At 40.3% G+C, this 11975-nt stretch overlaps 1 long non-coding RNA gene across 1 annotated transcript; it reads right to left on the reverse strand.

The window, feature by feature from the left end:
- Positions 1-10482: 10482 nt before the first annotated feature.
- On the reverse strand, positions 10483-11666 carry LOC110917495. The gene is made up of 2 exons (XR_002580603.2): positions 11055-11666; positions 10483-10957 (listed from the first exon to the last, which is right to left on the reverse strand). It is a non-coding gene; the product is annotated as an uncharacterized LOC110917495 (long non-coding RNA).
- Positions 11667-11975: the final 309 nt, after the last annotated feature.

Here is an 11975-nt window from a genome sequence, read left to right on the forward strand (position 1 = left end):
CATACATAACATGGGTTCTGAAATTTGAAATGTTCTGTTTTATAATCCAACTATATTACATAACATAACAGATGCACAACAATTCGTATGTAACAACATACTGTGTTTGTTAAAAAAAATATAATGTTGAATTTTCAATTGTGTCTGTATGATGTTCTTTATAAAAGATGTTCGTTGGTTGATATTTCTGTCGATAGGAAAATTTGGTCAATGTATGATGATGCTCTTGGATCATTCGGGACCTCATTCATCATGATATTTTTCTCAGTTTTAATTTTCGTATACCAAGTGGGAAGATCTTGTGTGGAGGAGAAAGATTATTCTCATCTACCATCTCCTCCCGTAAGGTGTACGAGGATAATAAAATCTGCTGCTGTGGATGCATCTACGTCTGCTATTGAGTCTTATGAAAGATTTAGCAGACGCTGAGGCATTTCTCATCTACCACCTCCTCCCGTAAATTATTCTGCAACTTCTGGTGGGGGCATCAGCCCCATTTTCGGTATGAGATTTAGATCCTATTGTAATGTTGTTCGCGAACATCACCGAGGTTGCAGAATTCTCAGCATCCTTAACCTTAGATCTCTCATTTCCTTTCGCAAAAGAGTTGCGTTAGGAAGCTCAACTTGAACGGATGCTATGTATCTTCTATCATGCGACGGACCCAATTCTTGCGGGCCCGTATCACTAGTTTTAGGTTTTGTTATTTTTAACAAAGCAGCCTCGTCTGCATGTAATTAAAATAGTACTGCATTTATGTAATTTGCGAGTTTGATAGATCCTATTGTAATGTTGTAATGTTGTTGAATTACCTAATAAATAACCTTGTTAACTTTTGTGTTGTAACATGCCTTGTTGTTGCGAACCCGTTGTAAACCTAATTTCAATGATGGTTCAAACGAAAAAATTAGAACCACTTCAAACGAATAATAAAATCCGATTAACTGACTAGTTGAAACGAACGGTGCCGTATATGTATTTAAAGTTGTTTTAAGAGAACTTACATTTTTACTTTTTGGAATATTAAAAAATAATTATTATATGTATATTAACCCAGAAGATGGTGGGCTCCACCAACTATCTTGTTACTCCAACACTATAAATACTGTCACACCCCGATTTCCACGTGTCTCACCGGTGGGCCCGGTGGGGGATTACCGTGACGATGTTGGCAACAATATAGTCAAACCACACAATTATATAATGCACAGCGGAAGCATAAGATAAATATATAAACTTCAACCTCTGATTGTAATATCAAAATGTATTACAGGGGTTGAATATATCCACAGCGGATCGTAAATAAACATAAAGTATTGTTCCATCAGATATTGCAATCAAGCTTGCGAGACTTATCCCGACGCTAGGGAGCTAATACCAGCCAATTTACGTTTAGGTACCTGCACTTAATCTTTTTGGGGAAAATACGTCAGTTTACACTGGTAAATACATTCAACTGACACATTTGAAAATGTTTATTAAAATTGATTTGAATGCACAAGGCACAAACTCTTTTATAACTTGGGAAAATTCATAATGATCTTGTGAACGTTTTACATGTTCTTTTATGCGTTCAGTAGCCCGGGTCGTGCCGGGTTAAAGATTTATAGACACACCACGTGTGCGTAAAACCGTAGTATAAAAACCAACGGCTACGTCTTTTAATTTTAGTGTCGACACTTTATACCGGGTGTACGCCTACACCGGGATGTCGATGGTCGTGGCCATTTCGTAAAATGATGCCAAGGATATCCGGGACAACGGTCATTAAACCCCCCAAAGGCTTATAAGCAACAAAACTGTTTAAATGAGCCGATCATATTTAATCAATTAACCACCTAAGCGATGGAATTATATAATGCTCAATCAAGCGGTATTAATATACCGTAACCCAAGCCCATATAGGGGAAATAAGTTAAAGTATTTACCTTTGCAAGTATATTTCCTTATTTGGATTAAATCACCGATAGCTTTTACTGGGGCTCCTAATCTGGAACGAAGGTTTTAATTAACCTCTTGGAATCCTAACGAGTCGTTAAAATGGCCGTAGCCTAGACCGGTTGGTTCCGATATATATAGATATGGTTTAATCGCGTGAAAGGCGAAAACCGAGAATGGAGTGTGATTCTGACCCAACAAGTTCAGAGACTTGTTTTATATGGGTTAATGGTTCACACTCTGGATTTTGGGGTTCAAATGATATTATTTGACCCGTATCGGCTAAATTATGAAAACTAGTTTCATAAGCCGAACCGTGCGCGCAATAGGCGAAACGGTTAACTATGAGAGTCGTACGCTTATTTCCTAAGTCAATATGCCTTAAATGGGTTGTGGTATCAGTAGGATACCTTCCGTGACGCCCGTAACGAGTTTAAGTTAATATTATGGCCCGTAGGGGCTTTTCGGTCATTTTAAAGACTTTAAAAGGGCTTTTCGAGTTCTACAGGAAATCTGAGTTTCCCGAGCAGCTTATAAAGCTTAAAATACTTTATTTATTATTTAAAACCAGTAGCAACTGGAATCGGGTCAAAAGACCTTGTAGAACTCATGTTTTGGCCGAAAAGGGCATATTCGGTATTAACCGAACCGTAGCCATAACCGCAGGTTATGAGCAAGGTAAAAATTATTAAAAATCTTTAAAATTCCCAAAATATTATTTTAATACAGTGGGTAAAAGTTTTGATGACGAAATCTTGGTTTAGATAGGTGTTATGCTAATTGCGCCGTTAATTACTAAAGTTTTCTTTAGTTGCGCTTTTTAGCATAACTCTCATTCTAGACCTCGGATTGACGCGAAACTTTAAGGACATGCTTATAATTTAATAAGCAAGGTTTTGGTCCATTCACGTGTCCGAAATACTCGTTTTAATTTTAAAAGGCCGTTACGGTCAACTTTTAGGCGAATGACGGAAATACGTAAAAGACTCGGATAACTCATGAACCGACCACAGAGGTTTATACCAACATGTGACCTGATCCTAAGAGAGTCCTAAGGTATATTTATACCTCAATAAAACGGGTCAGAACTGAAGTCAAAGCAAAAGTCAAACTTTTGCGACATTCGGCTCCGAACCGGTTCAATATAGCAAATGATCGATTCAAACGAGCGCAAACAAGTTTATTTACTTATTATCATGTTTTATGATTATCAAAACAGGTTCCATAACATATACATTACAGATTATGCATAAATCGCTAAAATAGCTTTCTGTTGACTTTTTAACCGCACGTTTGACTCGACATTTGACATAGTTAGAGTGGTAATCAGAGGGAACCCTTTTAGGGGTTTATTACCTCCATTGATACCAACTTATAACCACCTTTGATTCGTCACAAGACAGAACCATCATGGACATAATTTAAAGTCAAACCGTTTTTACGACGGTTTGGTTTTTTAGCTAAATACTAAGCATAAACTGAACTACGGATGATCAAGGTAACTTACAGAAGTTAGAACTTGAATATGGAGCAGAGAAGGATGCTTATTAGCTCTTCAGATGACCAGAGAATGTGTTTTTGAGTGTGATGAATGTTATGAACTTACTAGTGCTATTTATAGCAAATGTCATGGCTCAAGATCATTACACACAACTCTACAAGTGCCCTTGGATGAATGGCAGGTGTATTAGAGGGTTATGGGTCGAGTAGGGGGCACCCATGCCTCATTGATTGGTGTTTGGTCGTTCAAATGGTCCAAAGGTCAAGTAGTTACAATGTTTCTGCATCTGGGCGTCCCACGCGGCCCGCATGGGAGTTCCATGCCATTTTAATGCGGGCCGCCTGAGTTTAAGAACTCAGACGCGTAATTGAGGTGGCTCGCGGCCCGCCTCAACTTAAGTCTAAACCTCACGCGGGCCGCCTGAGGTTTATAATTCAGAAATTTTAAATCTTTTGTCATGATTACAGAATCTGGTAATTAATAACGAAATCTTTCGTAATGATTTACCTGACCTTTCGGGTTTGAAGGGGTAACTTTGCGGTTTGGCCCTCGGTTATTTACCGATAGGGGCCTCGTGTTATTTACCCGCGTTATAAAGTCCCCGGTTTATTTATAAATTATTTGGAAAGCCTTAACTTTCACTGTTGACGCTTTTAACCCTTCTTATACGAATTTGAGTATAACTCTTTCGTTTTAAGACGGAACTTCGCGGAATTTATACAGTATATTCTAGTGAGCGTATAATACTGTTACGAAGTCTTGGGAACGTTAAAGGGTCACTCAGAGGTAATATTAAACATGTTGACACAGTTAACCCCTGTAGTTCGTAATCTCTCACTTTCTTCCGCGTTTCGCTTCCGTACGATTTATGATTTATTCGTTTGAAGGTACAAGCATTTATTTAGGGTTACTATACAGTATTTTTACCCTTGTTGACGTTTACAACCCTCGAATTTATATACTTTCAAGGTTTGTCAAAATTAGTCCTTTATTTATTATAGATGCCACGTGTAAACAAACGACACGTGTTAACACATCATTGGACACAAAAATTCGAGGTGTTACATCCTCACCCCCTTAAAATAAATCTCGACCCGAGATTTACTCAAATAAATAGGGGTACTTTTCTTTCATTGTAGCTTCGACTTCCCACGTATATTCAGGACCTCTACGAGCATCCCATTTGACTTTTACGATCGGTACGTGTTTTCTGCGAAGCTTCTTCACCTGTCGATCTTCAATCGACAAAGGTTTTTCTATAAATTTTAAGCTCTCATCTATATGCACATCTGTGTGTGGAATCACCAATGATTCATCGGCGAAGCACTTTTTGAGATTGCAGATGTGGAACACATTGTGAATTCCATTGAGCTCTTCAGGCAAGTTCAGTTTATAGGCAACTGATCCGACTCGTTCAATGACCTCGAAAGGTCCTATGTATCTCGGACTCAGTTTGCCTTTCTTGCCGAAACGCATCACCCCCTTCCAGGGTGACACCTTAAGTAATACCTTTTCACCTACTTCGAAGTGAAAATCCTTACGCTTTGGATCAGCGTAGCTCTTCTGCCTATCGCGGGCAGCCTTGAGACGTTCCCGGATCTGGACGATTTTGTCCGTCGTCTGGAAAACTATCTCTTGTCCTGTTAATTGGACCTCTCCTACTTCCGCCCAACAAACGGGCGATCTGCATTTCCTACCATATAATGCCTCAAAAGGCGCAGCCTTTATGCTGGTGTGGTAGCTATTATTGTAGGAGAATTCGATCAGGGGTAGGTTTTTATCCCAGTTACCACCTAAATCGATCGCACATGCACGAAGCATGTCTTCTAGCGTTTGGATAGTACGCTCACTTTGACCGTCCGTCTGTGGATGGTAAGCCGTACTAAAGTTTAAACGCGTGCCCAAAGATTGCTGGAAACTTTTCCAGAAATGGGATGTGTATCTAGTATCCCTGTCGGAGATAATAGACACAGGTATGCCGTGTAAGGCTACAATTTTATCAACATAAAGTTGGGCTAACATATCGGAGCTATACGTCTCCTTGATGGGTAGAAAATGAGCTGATTTAGTCAGCCTATCGACTATGACCCATATTGTATCGTTTCCTTTCCTGGTCTTGGGTAACTTGGTTATGAAGTCCATAGTTACACATTCCCACTTCCACTCGGGAAGTTCAGGCTGTTGTAGCAAGCCAGACGGCTTTTGGTGCTCGGCTTTGACTTGAGCACAAGTCAAGCACTTTGCTACATGGGCGGCTACAGACTTTTTCAAGCCTATCCACCAATAATTTGCCTTTAAGTCTTGGTACATCTTGTCAGCACCAGGATGGACTGAGTATTTGGAACTATGGGCTTCCTGGAGAACAACATCTCGTAGTCCTCCATATATCGGAACCCATATACGTCCGTTCAGTCTAAGGATTCCATCCTTGCTAAGAGTCAACTGCTCCTCAGTTACTCCTAGCTTTTCATTTGGATAGTTAGCTTCCAACACAGCCTCTCGCTGTGCCGCCAAAATCCTTTCTATTAAATTGTTCTTGACCTCAATGCTCTTGGCATTGATTCGAATAGGTTTTACCCTTTCTTTTCTGCTCAAGGCATCGGCGACTACATTCGCCTTGCCGGGATGGTACCTGATCTCGCAATCATAGTCATTCAGGGTCTCCATCCAACGGCGCTGCCTCATGTTCAATTCTTTCTGGTTGAACAAGTGCTGGAGGCTTTTGTGATCAGAATAAATCACAAATTTAATGCCATAAAGGTAGTGCCTCCACAACTTTAGTGCAAATACAACGGCACCCAACTCCAAATCATGGGTGGTGTAATTCTTTTCATGCACCTTTAATTGCCTTGAAGCATAGGCAATCACCTTGCCCTTCTGCATAAGCACACACCCCATGCCCGTGTGCGATGCATCGCAGTAAACTACGAATTCATCTGTACCCTCAGGTAAGGTCAACACAGGTGCGTTGCTTAGCTTCTGCTTCAGTATTTCAAAGGACTCTTGCTGCTTTGGACCCCAAATGTACTTTTCTTTCTTCTTGGTCAAGGAAGTCAAGGGCGCAGCAATCCTTGAAAAGTTCTCAATAAACCTTCGGTAGTATCCTGCCAATCCCAGGAAACTACGAATTTCGGTAGGCGTCTTTGGCTCTTGCCAGTTCATGACTGCCTCTACCTTAGCGGGATCTACTTGGATACCACGCTCACTCACAACGTGTCCTAAAAACTGAACTTCTCGTAGCCAGAATTCACATTTCGAGAATTTGGCGTAGAGTTTCTCACGCTGCAGTAATTCGAGAATGCAACGGAGGTGCTTCTCGTGGTCAGCTTGATTCTTTGAATAGATAAGGATATCGTCGATGAAGACTATGACGAATTTGTCCAAGTACGGCTTGCAAACGCGATTCATGAGATCCATGAACGCAGCCGGTGCATTTGTGAGCCCGAAAGGCATCACTAGGAACTCGTAATGACCATAGTGAGTCCTAAATGCTGTCTTATGTACATCTTCATCTCTGACCCTTAGCTGATGATAACCTGATCTCAAGTCGATCTTGGAGAAGTAGCTCGCTCCTTGCAGCTGATCGAATAGATCATCGATCCTTGGTAAAGGATATCTATTCTTTATGGTAACTTTATTTAGTTCTCTATAGTCGATGCACAACCGCATCGATCCGTCCTTCTTCTTTACAAACAGGACTGGTGCTCCCCAGGGAGATGAACTAGGTCCTCAGTTCTTTCATTTCCGTTGGAGCTAGCCTGTAAGGTGCTCTTGCTATCGGAGCTGCTCCAGGAATGATGTCAATTCTGAACTCCACTTGTCTATCTGGTGGCAAACCAGGTAGTTCTTCAGGAAAAACCTCGGGGTATTCAGAAATGACAGGAAGATCCTCGATCTTCGGCTTTGGTTCTTCAATTATCACCTGAGCCATGTAAATTACACAGCCTCTGTTCAAACACCTTGAAGCTTTCAGCATAGATACGTCTTCGGGCAATCCGTAATGCGTATCCCCTCGAATGGTAAGAGATTCACCACTCGGAGTCTTTAAAACTATCTGTCTTTTGCCGCAAATGATTTGGGCCTGATTATGGGATAACCAGTCCATGCCTAGCACGATGTCAAAACCCGCCAATTTGAAAGGAAGTAGAGATAAAGGAAAAGAATGGTTCCTAATGGACATTTCACATCCTTCTAGAACAGTAGAGACGGTTTCTATCGTGCCGTCTGCTAACTCTACTTCGTATTTCACGTCAAGGGTTTTGATTGGCATATTTAGCAGTTGGCAAAATTTCTGGTCTACAAAGGATTTATCAGCGCCAGAATCGAATAGTACTCTTGCAAATATATTATTTACGAGAAAAGTACCTGTAAGCACATTGTCGTCCTTAACCGCTTCCTTTGCATCCATGCGAAAAACTCTCGCATTTGACTTCTTAGTCTCTTCCGCCTTCTTGGCATACTTTGGGCAATTACTCTTTATGTGCCCCTTTTCGTTACAACCATAGCAGGTTGCATCCTTTATCTTTTTGCACTCCACGGTCTTGTGCTCCTTGGACTTGCATAGCCCACAGGATGGAGTCTTTTGTTGCGACTGTGAACCAGACGCAAACCTACACTTCCCGGAGTGAGGTTTCTTGCAGACCTTGCAGTGAGGTCTTCCATCAGCTTGCCCCTCCTTCTTTGCTTCCGACCCTTTCTTGCTCTCACCGTTTCCACGGTGCTTTTTCCCAGACTTTCGTGAGGTATCATCCTCACGTTTTCGCTTTTCAGCCTCCTTGCTCCTTTGTGCCCTCAGACGGACAGCATCAAGTGTAAGAGACAAGGAGAGGTCAGTAACTGACCTGAAGGTCGTCGGCCTAGAGGCCTTCACACTGGCCTTGATCGCCGGCTCTAAGCCCCCAATGAAGCGGGCAATCCTTCTGGGTTCTGGTGTCACCAGGTATGGAACTAGACGACATGGTATTGAAACTCGTCAAATACGCCTGGCAGTCCAGGTTCATCATCACCAGAGAGACAAAATCAGCCTCTATCTTCTCAACCTCGTGCTGAGGGCAGTAGTTTTCTTTAATGAGAGCAATAAATTCCTCCCATGTCATCTTGTACAAAGCAGACTTACCAGATGCCTGCACCAACGCCCTCCACCATGCCAAGGCCTCGCCCTTAAAAGCTTGGGACACATACTTCACCACATCCCTCGTTGCACACCCGCTGATGTCCACAATCGTGTCCATCTCGTCTAGCCAGGTGATACAGTCAACCGCACCTTTCTCCCCTGTAAATTCCCGGGGCTTACATGATACAAAGTATTTGTAGGTGCAACCCTTAGCACTGGATGCATCAGTATATTCTCTATCGCGATGAACGCTGTGCTCAGTGGACGAGTGTTTGTCGTCTTCTTTCTTGGGTTCAGAGGGTGGTTTGGAGTGTGTCTTTGGTTTAGAGGGTGGTTTTGACACAGTTCTGCCTTGGGACTCAGTATTTTGACGATCAATAGCTGCCTGAACAGCATTGTCAATCAGAGCCATCAGTTGTGCGCCTGTCAAATGCACTGACGCATTGTCATAGTCATCTTCATTTGTGTGGCTGTTCTCTCCATTGGGATCCGCCATTGTAACTTGAATCTGTTACAGAAGATAACAAAATTTTGTTCAGGAGATTATTATAATCGTCGTTTATGACAATTTGTCAACCATGGTACAAAGACCATATTTGGTTAACTTATTATTTCATTATATATTAGGATCTGAATATCTCCTATTTCAACTATATAAATAGTATTGGCGGCATAAAGCCTAATCATGATGATGTTTTATAATATTAGCCGAGATTTCAGAGAATCAAAGGCATAGAGAATTGAACCGTAGTTCTTTTATCTCTTTCTGACAGAGAGTCATAGACTACCACTGCCTTTTGTCTTTATAAGACAATTATTATGGCCCATAGGCACTACACCTCTAATGGATGTTTAAATATAGTTGGCCCGTAGGCACTACATCACTAAATGGATGTTTTATAGTACTGGCCCGTAGGCACTACACCACTAACGGATGTTTTAATAATATTGGCCCGTAGGCACTACATCACTAATGGATGTTTTAATAATACTGGCCCGTAGGCACTGCATCACTAATGGATGTCTTTATAATACTGGCCCGTAGGCACTGCATCACTAACGGATGTTTTAATAATATTGGCCCGTAGGCACTACATCACTAATGGATGTTTTAATAATATTGGCCCGTAGGCACTACATCACTAATGGATGTTTTAATAATACTGGCTCGTAGGCACTGCATCATTAATGGATGTCTTTATAATACTGGCCCGTAGGCACTGCATCACTAACGGATGTTTTAATAATATTGGCCCGTAGGCACTACATCACTAATGGATGTTTTAATAATATTGGCCCGTAGGCACTACATCACTAATGGATGTTTTAATAATACTGATCACCTTCATTGGTGATTTAACCCGCGATTTATAAATCATTTAGTTGGGTTTCGAAATCCTTAAAGGATTATTGTATAAGAATGACGTGCGTGATTTTAACGAATCACATCTGCCATGATTGTTAACATGCGTACAGACACTACAAGAAAATGAAGCTAATGCAACTCTAGTAAAGTGTTACATTAGGCCCTGTAAAGGTTACATTAGGCCTAATGCAACCTTTTAACAAAAGCTGCGTTAGGCGAAGTTGCATTAGACCTAATGCAACTTTTTTGTTAGATAATGCAACCTTTTTTGAAAAGGTTGCATTTAGTATTCAAATGCAACCTTTTTATAATGCAACCTTTTTTACAAGCTAGAGCAACTTTTTTACTTTTAAATGCAACCTTTGATGCGCGAAATGCAACCTTTGCTACACTAAAAGCAACTTTTGTTTCACTCAAATGCAACCTTTTTTTACATCAAATGCAACGCTTTTAAAGATTTTGGTTATAACAAATGCAACCGTTTTTTACAATCAAATACAACTCCATAGCATCATTGTTTAAAGTACTAAAATTTATATTATTATCTCAATTACACCAATACAATAGTAAGAAAAATGCAAAAGATACCCTTATATATTAACATATGTCCAAACTCAATATTACAATGTAATCAAAATAAAAATAAACGGGTCAATTACAATGGAAAAGGCAATATAAGGAATAGGTTGCTGGGTTTGATAATAAAACCTTCCAAACAGCCTTGTGATGCTACTGATTTGTGGGTTTTTTTCTATACTTGGAGCAGTATGAGATATTATTATATATGCCTGATGTTATTTTACATGAACAATTTGGCAGTTTGGTTGCCGGTTGTATTGTCCATTGAACTTTATGTCCTTCCATAAGTCCTCGGGCAGCTTGTGAACAAGAGATTCTTCATTGACTTCCTGTTTTCTTTTGTTCATAGAGTGTCACACCTTCCTTCAGATCTTCAGGAAGCATCTTGTGGGACATCCATACCTCTGCATCCCTCCTTTTTACCCTCATTTCTACTCTTAATGTCATTGAGTGAAGATATCTATGTTGCACCAACCAAAACAATCAAAATAAAATATGTGCATAAATAGTTCAATAACATAATGAGTATGCAAGATATACAAACATTTCCCACTTACATGTTGCCTAGAAGAAGAAACTAGAATAATACCTGTTCAAGAATCCCATAAGTAGGTACTTGTCTTGAGGTTTTGACCAAGCGAGCTAACTGATTGAAAAATAATAAAATGCTTACTACCAGAGAGTTATTTAAGATGGTTGAAGAGGTTTGCAACTTGTGTTAAAAAATGCATAATCCCCCATAATACGGTTTTCACCATAGTATGGAGACGTTATATCACAATTCATGTTATCCTTGCATGTTGCAAGCCAGCAGTCATCAGCCATATCTACAGAGAACAAGCACCAGAAGAATCCAATCAGCTGAAACATCCAAACACTCTTGAAAAGGGAGAAATAGATCCAGCAGAACTCAATGATTAGTCACATGAATCACAGGTAGGGGTGCAAACGAGTATAGCTTAAGCTAGCTCAAGCCCGAGCCCAAGCTTTGCTTATCGAGTTTTAGCCAACTTGTGACTGCTAAAAGAAGTGGAATATAGAAGATACCATGTCTAGCTTGACCAATTGAAATGCTAAAATAAAAAAGGAAGTGCCCAAAGTGTACTTTTAGTGCATAAAACCTCCAAAATCAGTTTATTCATATAGGTGAAGTATAATTGAAATAATATAACTTTATAATCATATCTGACAACTTAATAGGTTACTAAAAACTTTAAAATTATTTTTGAACAACAGTGTTGCGGCCAACCTGACTTTTACAAATAGACATGTTAATAAGACTAAATCTAACTTGGAGTAGGCTTTGAAGCTCCAACAGCCATAATAGCCCCCCTACAACAAATAGACATGTTAATAAGACTAAATCTAACTTGGAAAGAAGAATGTTTTGAAAAAAATCACACTATTTGTTAATAAATGCCTGCCCAGGTGGTAGAATAGCATCAAAGCGATCCACTCCAAACATGCCTAAGTTGGAG

The sequence above is a fragment of the Helianthus annuus genome, chromosome 16, assembly GCF_002127325.2.
Source record: "Helianthus annuus cultivar XRQ/B chromosome 16, HanXRQr2.0-SUNRISE, whole genome shotgun sequence".
Classification (NCBI taxonomy): Eukaryota; Viridiplantae; Streptophyta; class Magnoliopsida; order Asterales; family Asteraceae; genus Helianthus; species Helianthus annuus.